This window comes from Saccostrea cucullata, unplaced genomic scaffold, assembly GCF_032062105.1.
Source record: "Saccostrea cucullata isolate Sc308-1 unplaced genomic scaffold, CSIRO_AGI_Scuc_v1 ctg10783, whole genome shotgun sequence".
Classification (NCBI taxonomy): domain Eukaryota; kingdom Metazoa; phylum Mollusca; class Bivalvia; order Ostreida; family Ostreidae; genus Saccostrea; species Saccostrea cuccullata.
This window is the reverse complement of record NW_026923344.1, coordinates 2,501-13,409: the sequence shown is the minus strand read 5'-3', so window position 1 is coordinate 13,409 and position 10,909 is coordinate 2,501. Positions and strand designations below refer to the sequence as shown.

Below are 10,909 nucleotides of genomic sequence, written 5' to 3'. Positions count from 1 at the left end.
TCCATGCTGTATCTGAATTTATATTTAAATAATATTTACAAATGGATTCTTATATATTTTAAAAAATAAATTTATAAATATTAATTTTTTTTAAAATAAATTAATACAATTTTAGAATTCTAGTTAAATATTTCCAAATCTTTAATCTCTAAAGTTAATTTTTTTATGTTATATAAATTCAGATGAACTTTCAAAGTGTATTTTGGAAAAGGGAGAGAGTAGATATTCCCCCAAATTTATCAAACTGAATATGGGAGGAGGGTCAATGAAAAAAGGGGGTCATATATTTCATATTTCAGTTAGTAACCTTCCTTATTCGTCAGAATTTGAATTGAAAAGCATATATTCTAAAATAATACTACACTGAATGTTTTACCTACGGTAAAAATGTTTCTAATTAGTCATTTTTCCTGAATTACGTCAAATTTTGTTTGGCAAACACCACCACTGCTTCCTGACTATGGAAAGTATTTGTACCATCCCGAGCTCGATCCTATTGACAACGTATCTTTTAAAATTCAACTAATTCATGAGGTTATTAAGAATATTTTGACATATTTACTCACTCTTTAACTGTTTTTATTAAAATATTCATTTCGATATATTATAATATATTATTCGGTACACCAAACTAACAAAATTGATTTAATGCATGGGTGTGAAATACTTTTGATTTCAAAGCTACTTTCACTTTAAACAAATTGTTTAGTGTGGTTCAACCAAACTAAAAATTGTTTAAAAACAAACACTTTGTCCCAAAATTGCATAGTACTGCAAGATTAGAATTGCGAAGGAGTGATGGAATCACCAGAGCTTAGCTGATATTTACAACATTTTATTCTAAAAAGTATCATGAGCTGCTTCAGTGGCAAAATGCGGGAGTACAGAAATATCTCTTTAGATAGATTTGATGGCTTAAACCTGAGATCAACAGCATACTTTCTGTCTCACTGTCATTGTGGTGAGTACTTGAACAATAAAATGCTTTCTTTGTTTGTTATTACTGGAATGAATCATTGAATGGAAGCAGCTGTTGCAGAAAAAATACATAACCCGTTATGTAATTTTTTTCTGTTGCAATAACTACAACCGTCATTCCAGTAATAGCAAACAAAGAAGCATTTATTGTTTATATTTATATCTGTTTAAATAATCAATTAAAGTAGGATTAAAAAGATTAATTAATATTGTATTAATAGTAACGTCTTTATACGTTTCATTGATGGAACAGCCACTGATTAAGAAATCTGTCTTACCAACTGTAGTTTATGCAGTGATGAACGCAATGGGGTTTCTTAAGAAATAAAGGAGAAAATATTCAGTGGATGTAAATATAACAAAATAATCAATATACTACACTGTATTTATTCGAAGAACTGCTGCGGTTTTACTTTATCCTTCCCCCTCCTTCATTCCTTTTTTCAACATTGGAAATAAAATGTAGAACAAATATATACCTAAGCCAACTTTGATTCATACATTTAAAGAGAATTAAAAAAAAACTTTACACAAAGGTTTACCAGAGTAAAAAGCTTCAATTTGGAGACAAAACAAATACCCCTGATTACCTGGTAGTATACAAATTATCAGCTGTCATATTATTGTGTTTGTATGTATCAATCTTGCTTGTTTTTTGCAATTGACTGTGATGCCTGCTAAAAAGGACCCAGATTTGGGAATAAAGAATCTTATAGTGAAAACCATTTAAGTGTTTGAAGACCTTCAAGATTCAAGATACTTCATTTACCAATCAGGGGCCATGAAAGACATTCCAACATTTGTTGATCATACAAAATAAAATTTCAGATCACATGCAAGGACTTGCTTATCCAGAATTTACTGAAAGGTTGTCCTCAAGGTGGGAGATAGTATTATATATTTTATATTATAACATCGATTCAATAAAGTATGGAGTAATGTCATGAATATAATGCATGTAGCTTTATGTATATTTATAGAGTGAAGATTGCTAACTACACTTTTTTGCTCTGAAATAATTTAAGCTTCACAGGTTCAAATTAATGATTATGCTTCAAAACTTTTGAATCTTGTTATTCTAATTTTATTTATTGTAAAGGAGACATAATCAAAAGTAGTGGACTTAAGCTTTTGCTGAAGTAAAAATTCAAAATGCAAATCAATTTTGCATCTTTTTCCTTTTCAGAAATGACATTTTTCTCTACTGCTCAGAGGTCACCAAAATTCTACTCATGGAGAAGCATCCTAAATTAGAGAAGTTTGTTGTAAGAATTCAGAAAATTATTATACAGTGTTTTCCTGCACCAGGAATCTTTGACTTAATTCAATTATCATCTCTAGTAATTTTTATAAAATTCATCTGTAACACTTTATATACCAAAGATGGTAATCTTTCATATTTAAGCAGACTTAACTTTATTATAAATTCTTTCCAAATCTTGTATAGAGAACTCTACCCGTGGCTGAACCCACCGTCATCCCAATTCCAGAACCTGACAAAGCTAAAGTAAGGCTTTGTAATTTATATGTAGATGAAGTAAGATGAAGTAAATAATTTGCAAAAATGTAACTGCATATGGTGTCAATCAAATTCTTCTGATTTAAAATATTGTTTACATGAACAAAGTTGATCTTAATTGAATAATAGATGACTTAACACACTTATGTTTGATCCACAGAAAGACGAGGTGACTGTGACACTGATACACGCCAGTCATTGTCCGGGGTCTGTCATGTAAGTAATTCAGTTTACTTTACTTTACTTGCTTTTGTCCTCAAACACTTGTCGAAGATTTAACAATTTTTTTTAAATGTTAGATTCATGGAAATTCATGACATTTCCATTGTTGTACATGTGACTGTATGTTTCTTGGATAAAGTATTGTTTATGATTGTTTGTAATGGCAGGTTTCTGTTTGAGGGATTTGATGGGACTGTACTGTATACAGGGGATTTCCGATGGGAATCTGACCAAGTCATGAAAATACAGGCACTCCATGTTGACCAGAGGTAGAAATGTCGTATAACATATAACTCATCTGTTCCAAAGGAAAAGTAGCATACATTATAAATAAGATACCACTACTTGGAAATACTTCCTTTCAAATGATTTATTTTACTACAAGTTTATTACATGTAAAAGAGTATATCTATTTGAATTTTATGTTTTTATCACATACCGTATAATGGGTATTTTCTGCGGTTGTCCAATTTTTGCCGAATTTTGCGGATAGGACAAATCCGCAAAAATTACAATCGCAAAATATTTTACTATGCCTTCAGGTATTTCAAACATGCAAGTATGTGTCTGCAGACTCATGCGTGGACATGTCTTCGTTCGCGAGAAAATTCGGGTGAGATCGAAACTCCGATAGATGCAAACAAAATATGACAGTTTTTCTTTCTTTCTTATTTTCCACTTTTCAATCATGTGTTTTGTCTTGAGACCATGATTAATATTACTGCTTGTGTATACAAAATGGTTTGATTGTCTCATGAATTTCATTCCAATTAGACCACTGACAGTATTTTACACCTCAATGCGTGACACGTGCAATCTATGGGGTGGTTGATTATGCAACTGTTTGTTTTAGCTTAAAATGAAACTCCCGAATGAATTTTGATGGCAATTAATTATAAGTATATTTCAGATTATGGCTTGGAGGTATCAATTATCATTATCTATATACTTTTTAAAATTATTTTGATAGATCATATTAATGAACGTCTGCGGTGTTAGATTAAAGATTTTAATTATTGTTTGACTGGACAAGTTCCGTTGCTACAATAAATAATTTCAGGACTAGGCATAATTTTACAAGAGTGACTAAAAGCTAGTAGTTTAATAGCGCAATACCTGTTCTCATGCACGTTTCATTCATGTGCCTGAATGAATTTACAAAACGTAATCATGGCAGTGTTCTTATAAATCTTAGAGTTTGGTGATCCTATACACCCCATGTATAATTTTTTGTGGTAAAGTGCAACCGCAAAAAATGAAAATGCACAAATTAATTTGCTACCTTTTAGGGGTTAAATCGCAAAAATTTCCAACCGCAGAAAATACCCGTTATACGGTATTAAAGTCATTATTATAATAGTCTGAAATTATGTATACATGTAGTTTATGAAGGGAACTTATTTCAAGAGACAGTTGTTGTCTCATGAACACATATTTGTTGATTTCAATAAAATTATCCACAAAGTATCCTGGATTATTAACTAAAGGTAAAGGATTTTTTTTAATAAAAAGGAAGATCCAAGCCACAGACAGATCGATGCATGTAAATTAAACTCTGGATGAGTTTTTTTAAAAACTCTGCAAAACAATAAGGATTATACAAATAGTAAAACTTATATAAAACATACATGTATGTATATGTAACAAGTAAAGTCAAGTTCTTTTTTACAGTTCTTTTATTTTAATTAATTTATCAAATTGGCAATGAGCTACAAACAAACAAAAATACATGTATATACACACATTACCAAAAGAACAAACAAACAAAAATAAAAAAATTAATCAGTATATGAATTTATATTCAACTGAACACATACCACCAAAATATGGTGATGCCATCAAACTCCAACTCACCCACAAACTCGAACACCTTACATTCAACACAGGGGCGTCAGCTCAGTGAGTATAAATAAATTACTTGATGAACCAGTTTAAATCTTAAAGATTTACTCAACAAAATAATAATTTTATAAATTCAAATCACTGCACTGAAAATTAACAAAAAATAGAAAACAACTAAGTAAGATTAATATTCAAATATAATTTTTATAAAGTTTTTAATAATATAATCTCTAAATAAAATTAAATACCTGGCACAAGGACAGAAACTCTATAAATAGACTCGGTTTAAAAAGTATGGTGCATGTTTCACGTTCTTTTAATATGCACAAAATCAACCGTTACATATATATGTATTAGCATTCCTATGTTGCATTAAGTTAGTAAAATGATAGTTCGCGATCTACATAAAAGTTGAATGTTTAAAAAAATTTGCCTTGGAGGTTTTATGGCCTATATAAGCTTTCTTTTGGATATTTACTTTGAAATTTGTAATTATAATGCTGACACACTTTTCTCAGGGTGAAGCCTTTGGTCAGTCTCTATGTGGACACCACATTTTGCCACCCCAACAGTTTCTCCATCCCCTCCCGCCAGACCATTATCAGCGCCGCCTGTGACCTAGTTAAGGAGTGGACTGCCAAGGGGAATAACTACGTTGTCCATTTCACCCCCAGAGCTAACTACGGACATGAGCCACTGCTTAAAGAGGTTGCTCAGGCCCTGGGCTTTAAGGTTAAGATCACTTTTAAAAAAAAAAAGAAGGGAATATTTTATTATTAATTATAAAGTGTCAATTTTTTTTTTAATTTGACATTCATAGTTTATGGGGATTAAGTTAAAGATTTGTCAGTAACATGCTTAACATAGTAGCATTAATCTCGCAATAGTGATAAGTTAATAGAAAAATTAAAGTTGAAAAAAAAAACAATAAGGAAAAAAAAACTTTTATGTATGGTACAGGATACAACTGTTTCTGTTGAAAGTTACATAAGTAATGGTTTAGTTTTACACACATGTATGCATTGTTTACATTTGCAAATAAATGTATTCGTACATGTTGTCTATTTCGTACATTTCTTTGTAGGTTCATGTCAGAAAGGATAAAGAGGATGTATACAATCAGATGTCAGAGCTACGAAGGTAATATTTACTTCTGATTCCGCAGCCACATGTATCCATGCTTGTGGAGGAAGGGTAATGAATTCTTATCTTATTTCCACTTTAACAGGGCATAGTAATCCGAGCAAAGGCATAGATGTAGTTTTATTAGTTGTTGGTCAGCGAAGGGTGAGGCCCTGATATAAATATAATGTGAAGTCTTTTTTTTAGCTCTACTGGTCAGAGACCAGAAGAGCTTATGCGATAGTAATGTGTCCGGCGTCCGTCCGTCTGTCTAGCTGTCTGTCTGTCTGTCTGTCCGTCTGTCTGTAAACAATTTTTCAAAATGCTACTCCTCCTACAATTTTTGTCTGATTTCAATATTACTTTGAACACAAGTAGAATGCACTAAGATACATAGTAGTGCATCGGTTTTTGATTTCGACGATCGTGTTGCCATGGTTACTAAAAATAGAAATTTCTGTGAAATTCCTTTAAAATGCTACTCCTTCTCAAAGTCTGATTTCAATATAACTTGGCACACAAGTAGACTACACTAAGATACATAGAATAGTGCATCAGTTTTTGATTTCGATGAACGGTGCTACCATGGTTACTAAAACTAGAATTTTCTGTGAAATTCCTTTAAAACGCTACTCCTTCTACAGTTTTAGTTTGATTTCAGTTTAACTTGGCACACAAATAAGATGACACTAAGATACATAAAATAGTGCATCGGTTTTTGATTTCTATGAACAGTGTTGCCATGGTTACTAAAAATAGAATTTTCTGTGAAATTCCTTTAAAACGCTACTCCTTCAACAGTTTTGGTCTGATTTCAATATAACTTGGCACACAAGTAGACTACACTAAGATACATAGAATAGTGCATCGGTTTTTGATTTCAATGAACGGTGCTACCATGGTTACTAAAAATAGAATTTTCTGTGAAATTCCTTTAAAAACGCTACTCCTTCTACAGTTTTAGTTTGATTTCAAAATAAGTTGGCACACAAGTAGACTACACAAAGATACATAAAATAGTGCAAAGTTTTTGATAAGTACAAACCAGTAGAGCTACAGTCTCAACAGAGACTTCTGGTTTTATAAAGTTTCAGCTTTTGAATTGTTTAAGTTATTTAGATGACCTATGCACTCTATCTATAAGATAAAGCATTCTCATGTATCTTTTCTAGTACTAGTCTATCTTGCATCATTTGTAAAACTTGCAACACGTACTTTACCAAAACAAGTCTTTGACCTAACTTCTCCATTTAACCACAGGTGCTTGAGGACATGTACTGAAGAAAATTCTGTTTTAGGTTTATGGGGAAGTCCCTTGTCTTCCATGTGACAAGAAAAATAAAAACCTGAAGGTCATGGGGGCTACTTCTTGTTCTACTGTTCTTCCACCCAGTCTTTCCGCCTGAGTGAAGATGAGATCGTTCTCCGTGACAAGGGAAAGTATCGCATCTGTTACTCCTTCCATTCATCCATGCTGGAGGTGCGTGACCTAGTGACCTACTTACAACCAAGACGTGTGTTTCCTAATGTCAAACCCGCAGAAGATGCCAGTTTAGCAGAGGTAGATTCTATTGAATTATGAATAAGAAAAACAACTCTGAAATTTGTTAGAGAAGTTCTTAAAATTTGTAAAATTATGAAGTACATCAAATTTGGAAAAGAAAAAGAGAATTTTAAACAGGACAACAAGAGATCAATTTAGGAAATAATAAATTGGTCATGTGGGACCATATGTCACTTTTATGTGACTTTTAGCAACAAGTTAATATCTACATGATCCTTTATTTCATAAATCAAATGTGTAGATTAATATACCTGTATCTACTAATAATTCAGTAACACACAAAAAACCTCCCCACAAACAAATTTACAAGTAAAAATTTGCTTGACTACAGACATTGATCTTCATAAATTAAAATGATTCCACAATAATCAGTCATGCATTTTACTTTAAATTCAATAAAACAATCTTTTTTTATTAGGTACAGAGAAGATTAAATGAGTTTTTGAAACTAAAGCACAGCTCTCATGTGAGAGAGGAACTGGAATCACAGCGCCCTCTAGGATTATTACGACAATCCATCAAGAGGAAAAGACACAGAGTTTCTGGTATGTTCTTAACTTGGATAAATATATTTACATTGGTGAGGACCATGAGGCAAATAACACAGATTCTTAAACAAAATGACTATCTAATGACTAACATGTTTTACTCATTTCAACTTTAATTTTAGAAATGTTTATATACAGGTATGAATAAAATTTTTATTAACATATATATAGCATTTCTCACATGGTATATATCTGTGCAGAACACTCTAAAAATATTTCATGAGTCATGACTACGATGTACATGTACATGTTTTCCAGTTGCTTCTAGTGATTCAGAAGAACTCTTGTTTGGAAGCCAGATTTCTTTCTCCCCCAAAAAGCAAAAATTCTTTACTGAGTCCCCTGCTAAAAATAGAATCACAGAGAGGATGGAGGACGAAGAAGAATATCAGAGCTCTTATGAGGGTAGCTGTCATAGTGACAGCGAGATGAGTGGAATTTGTGAGTCAGATGAGGAAAATCAAAAAGAGAAGTAAGTTCCTAAAATGTGCATGTATTTATAAGCAGTCATCTTAAAATTTGTCTACATGCAAGGTCTGCAAAAGAGAGAATCTGATATATATAATCTAACATTTGCCCTGTAAATTGATTGTTTGCCAGTAAATCATTTAACAACAGATTTACATATTTCCGCCTTGTATGGAAAATATATTTGTTCTGTCTATGCAGTTCCCAGACACTATCCAATCCAAGACAAAGTCTACTGGACGCCATCAACTCTCAGATAAACAGCCAATCAGAGAGCTTGTCTCATAGAATTGTGTTGTATGATGATTGTGAACAGACTGAGGGAAAAGCTCTCTCATTGGAGGAAGTCAATCAACAGCACCAGTAAGTCTTTAATGTTAATTTAATGGTTACCTAGTATTCTAAAGTGTTTATGTCAAAATTCAAGTTAAAAATATTCAGTATAAACAAAATTACCTATCTTTAAGTAAATTTTAAAAATATTCATCATAAGGTTATATGAACCCATTCTGAAACATTTATATTCCGACTGAAGTTAACATTAAAACATTTATATCTTTTACATTTAAGTGTTACAGTAGTAAAGAAGGGAAAAGTAAAATTCAATGCCATAAACAAATGTTAGAATTGATTTTTTAATCAGAGACGACGAAGAAGAAAATAATGAGGATGAATCAGATCAAGACACAAACAGAAAGAGTGACACCTGTACAAGTCAAGAATCAGAAGCTGTAAATGGAGCCAAGGAGGGTACTGATTTGACAAAGCTAAATGATAAAGAACAAGAAAATTTAAAAGAGGGTGAGTCCAAAGAGGGTAAAACCACAGCAGGAAGTTTAGAGTCCAATATGCAGTCAGGAAGTTTTAGTGGGAGCAATGATTTGTTTGATGAAAAATCTGATGAAAAGTGCAATACTCTGAGTGATAATGGTAGCAATGTGTGTGATTTACACATCTCCCCAAGCGACTGTGATAACCAATCATATTCACCATCTGTAGCTCCTAATTTAACACAAGGATCAAATAATGGTATTGTCTGTGATATTCCGGAATCTCAGGGATTTATCGCTCATGTGATGGACCATGACAAAGTGGACTTAACTCATTCTGCTGATAATGATGATTCCCAGAGAAAAATTGAACTGATTGATTCTAAGAATAATGTGATTATTATTACAGATGAAAGTGCCTCAACAGGAGAAGAAAGTCATTCAACAAGTTCCTCACAGGAATCAAGGATCTCCATTGAAGACACAGGGGTAAAGGGACCTGAAAAGGAAAAGGAAAATCATAAAAATAATATCCAGCAAAACAAGACTCAGTATTCTAAAAATGGGGAATCCCATGATGATGTCGAGGCTCTATTTGAGGTTGAAGATTCTGATGATGACGTTGAAGTAGTTGAAGTGTCTACGTCTGTACAACAGACAGGCACCAGTTTACAGGATGTTCCGGGGAGGAGTACCAGTTTACAAGAGGAGTCGGACAGCGACGCAACACTACCACCAAGTCAAAACTCATACACAGATTCCCCACTCAAAGACAGAAGATCTGTAGCAGAAAACTGTGTGGAAATTCTTGAAACAAAAACTGAAAGTAATCATTATAGAGGGAATCAGACACCGAGGAAACTTTATCAATCCTCGATTGATTTTTATATTTCACCATCCAAAGATTCACCAGAAAAGTGTAGTCCCAGCATTGTGAAGAGAAGAAAGAAATCTAATGGTTGGCTGAATGCTAGCAACAGGAAGTTAGTGTATGTTAGTGATGAGGAGGAGTGTAGTGGTAATGACAAAGTGGTGGATCTAACATTAAGTAGTGATGAAGACTGCTAACAGAGTGGTGGATCTAACAGTAAGTAGTGATGAAGACAGCTAACAAAGTGGTGGACCTAATATTTAGTTTTGATAAATACACTTGAGAAATGATAAAGCTCTTTCTACTTTAAGCAGAGATGGAAACATAAAAAATTATGGTGGAACAAACTTCAGTAATGATGGAGGAAGCTGAGTAACAAAGAATCACAAAATTCGAAAAATTCAATAGTTTATATCTGATTCATTTATAGTTTTGTTGGATTCCTTGTCAGAATGTTTATGTGGTTTTTTTTTAATTTTCTCTTCAAGGTTTTTTCACATTTTGCACAGATCTGTCATCCGGCGATTATCATCTACCTCAAATATTATAAACTAATTTTGTATATAAAATACAGATTAATTAATTAAATTGTCATATATTTTTATGATGTATAACACACATGACTACATGATGTATGGTAAATTATTTTTGTACATTATCAGCTTATTGCATTATTGCATCAAATAGGGGATCAAAGATATTTTCCCTTTTTTTATGAATGCGTGAACATTGTCAGTATTAATATTCTAGTCAAATAATTAATTTCCTAGACAAATGTATCTATAGGTATTAAATATATGAATAACAAAATTTTGGGGTTTTGTTTGTTAGTTTAGGTTATTCCTCTTGAGAATTTTTCAGTCATCTGGAGACGCCACTACTTGCCGGTGGAGAGCTGCAAATTTTGTCCTATACTCAGCACTCATGACCAGTGAGGGATCTTTATCATGCTAGCACCTACTGAGACACAGGACCTAGGTTTGTACAGACGGTCTCATCAGAAGG

At 32.6% G+C, this 10,909-nt stretch overlaps 1 pseudogene; it reads left to right on the top strand.

The window, feature by feature from the left end:
- Positions 1-719: 719 nt before the first annotated feature.
- Positions 720-10,444, top strand: LOC134263781 (protein artemis-like; annotated as a pseudogene).
- Positions 10,445-10,909: the final 465 nt, after the last annotated feature.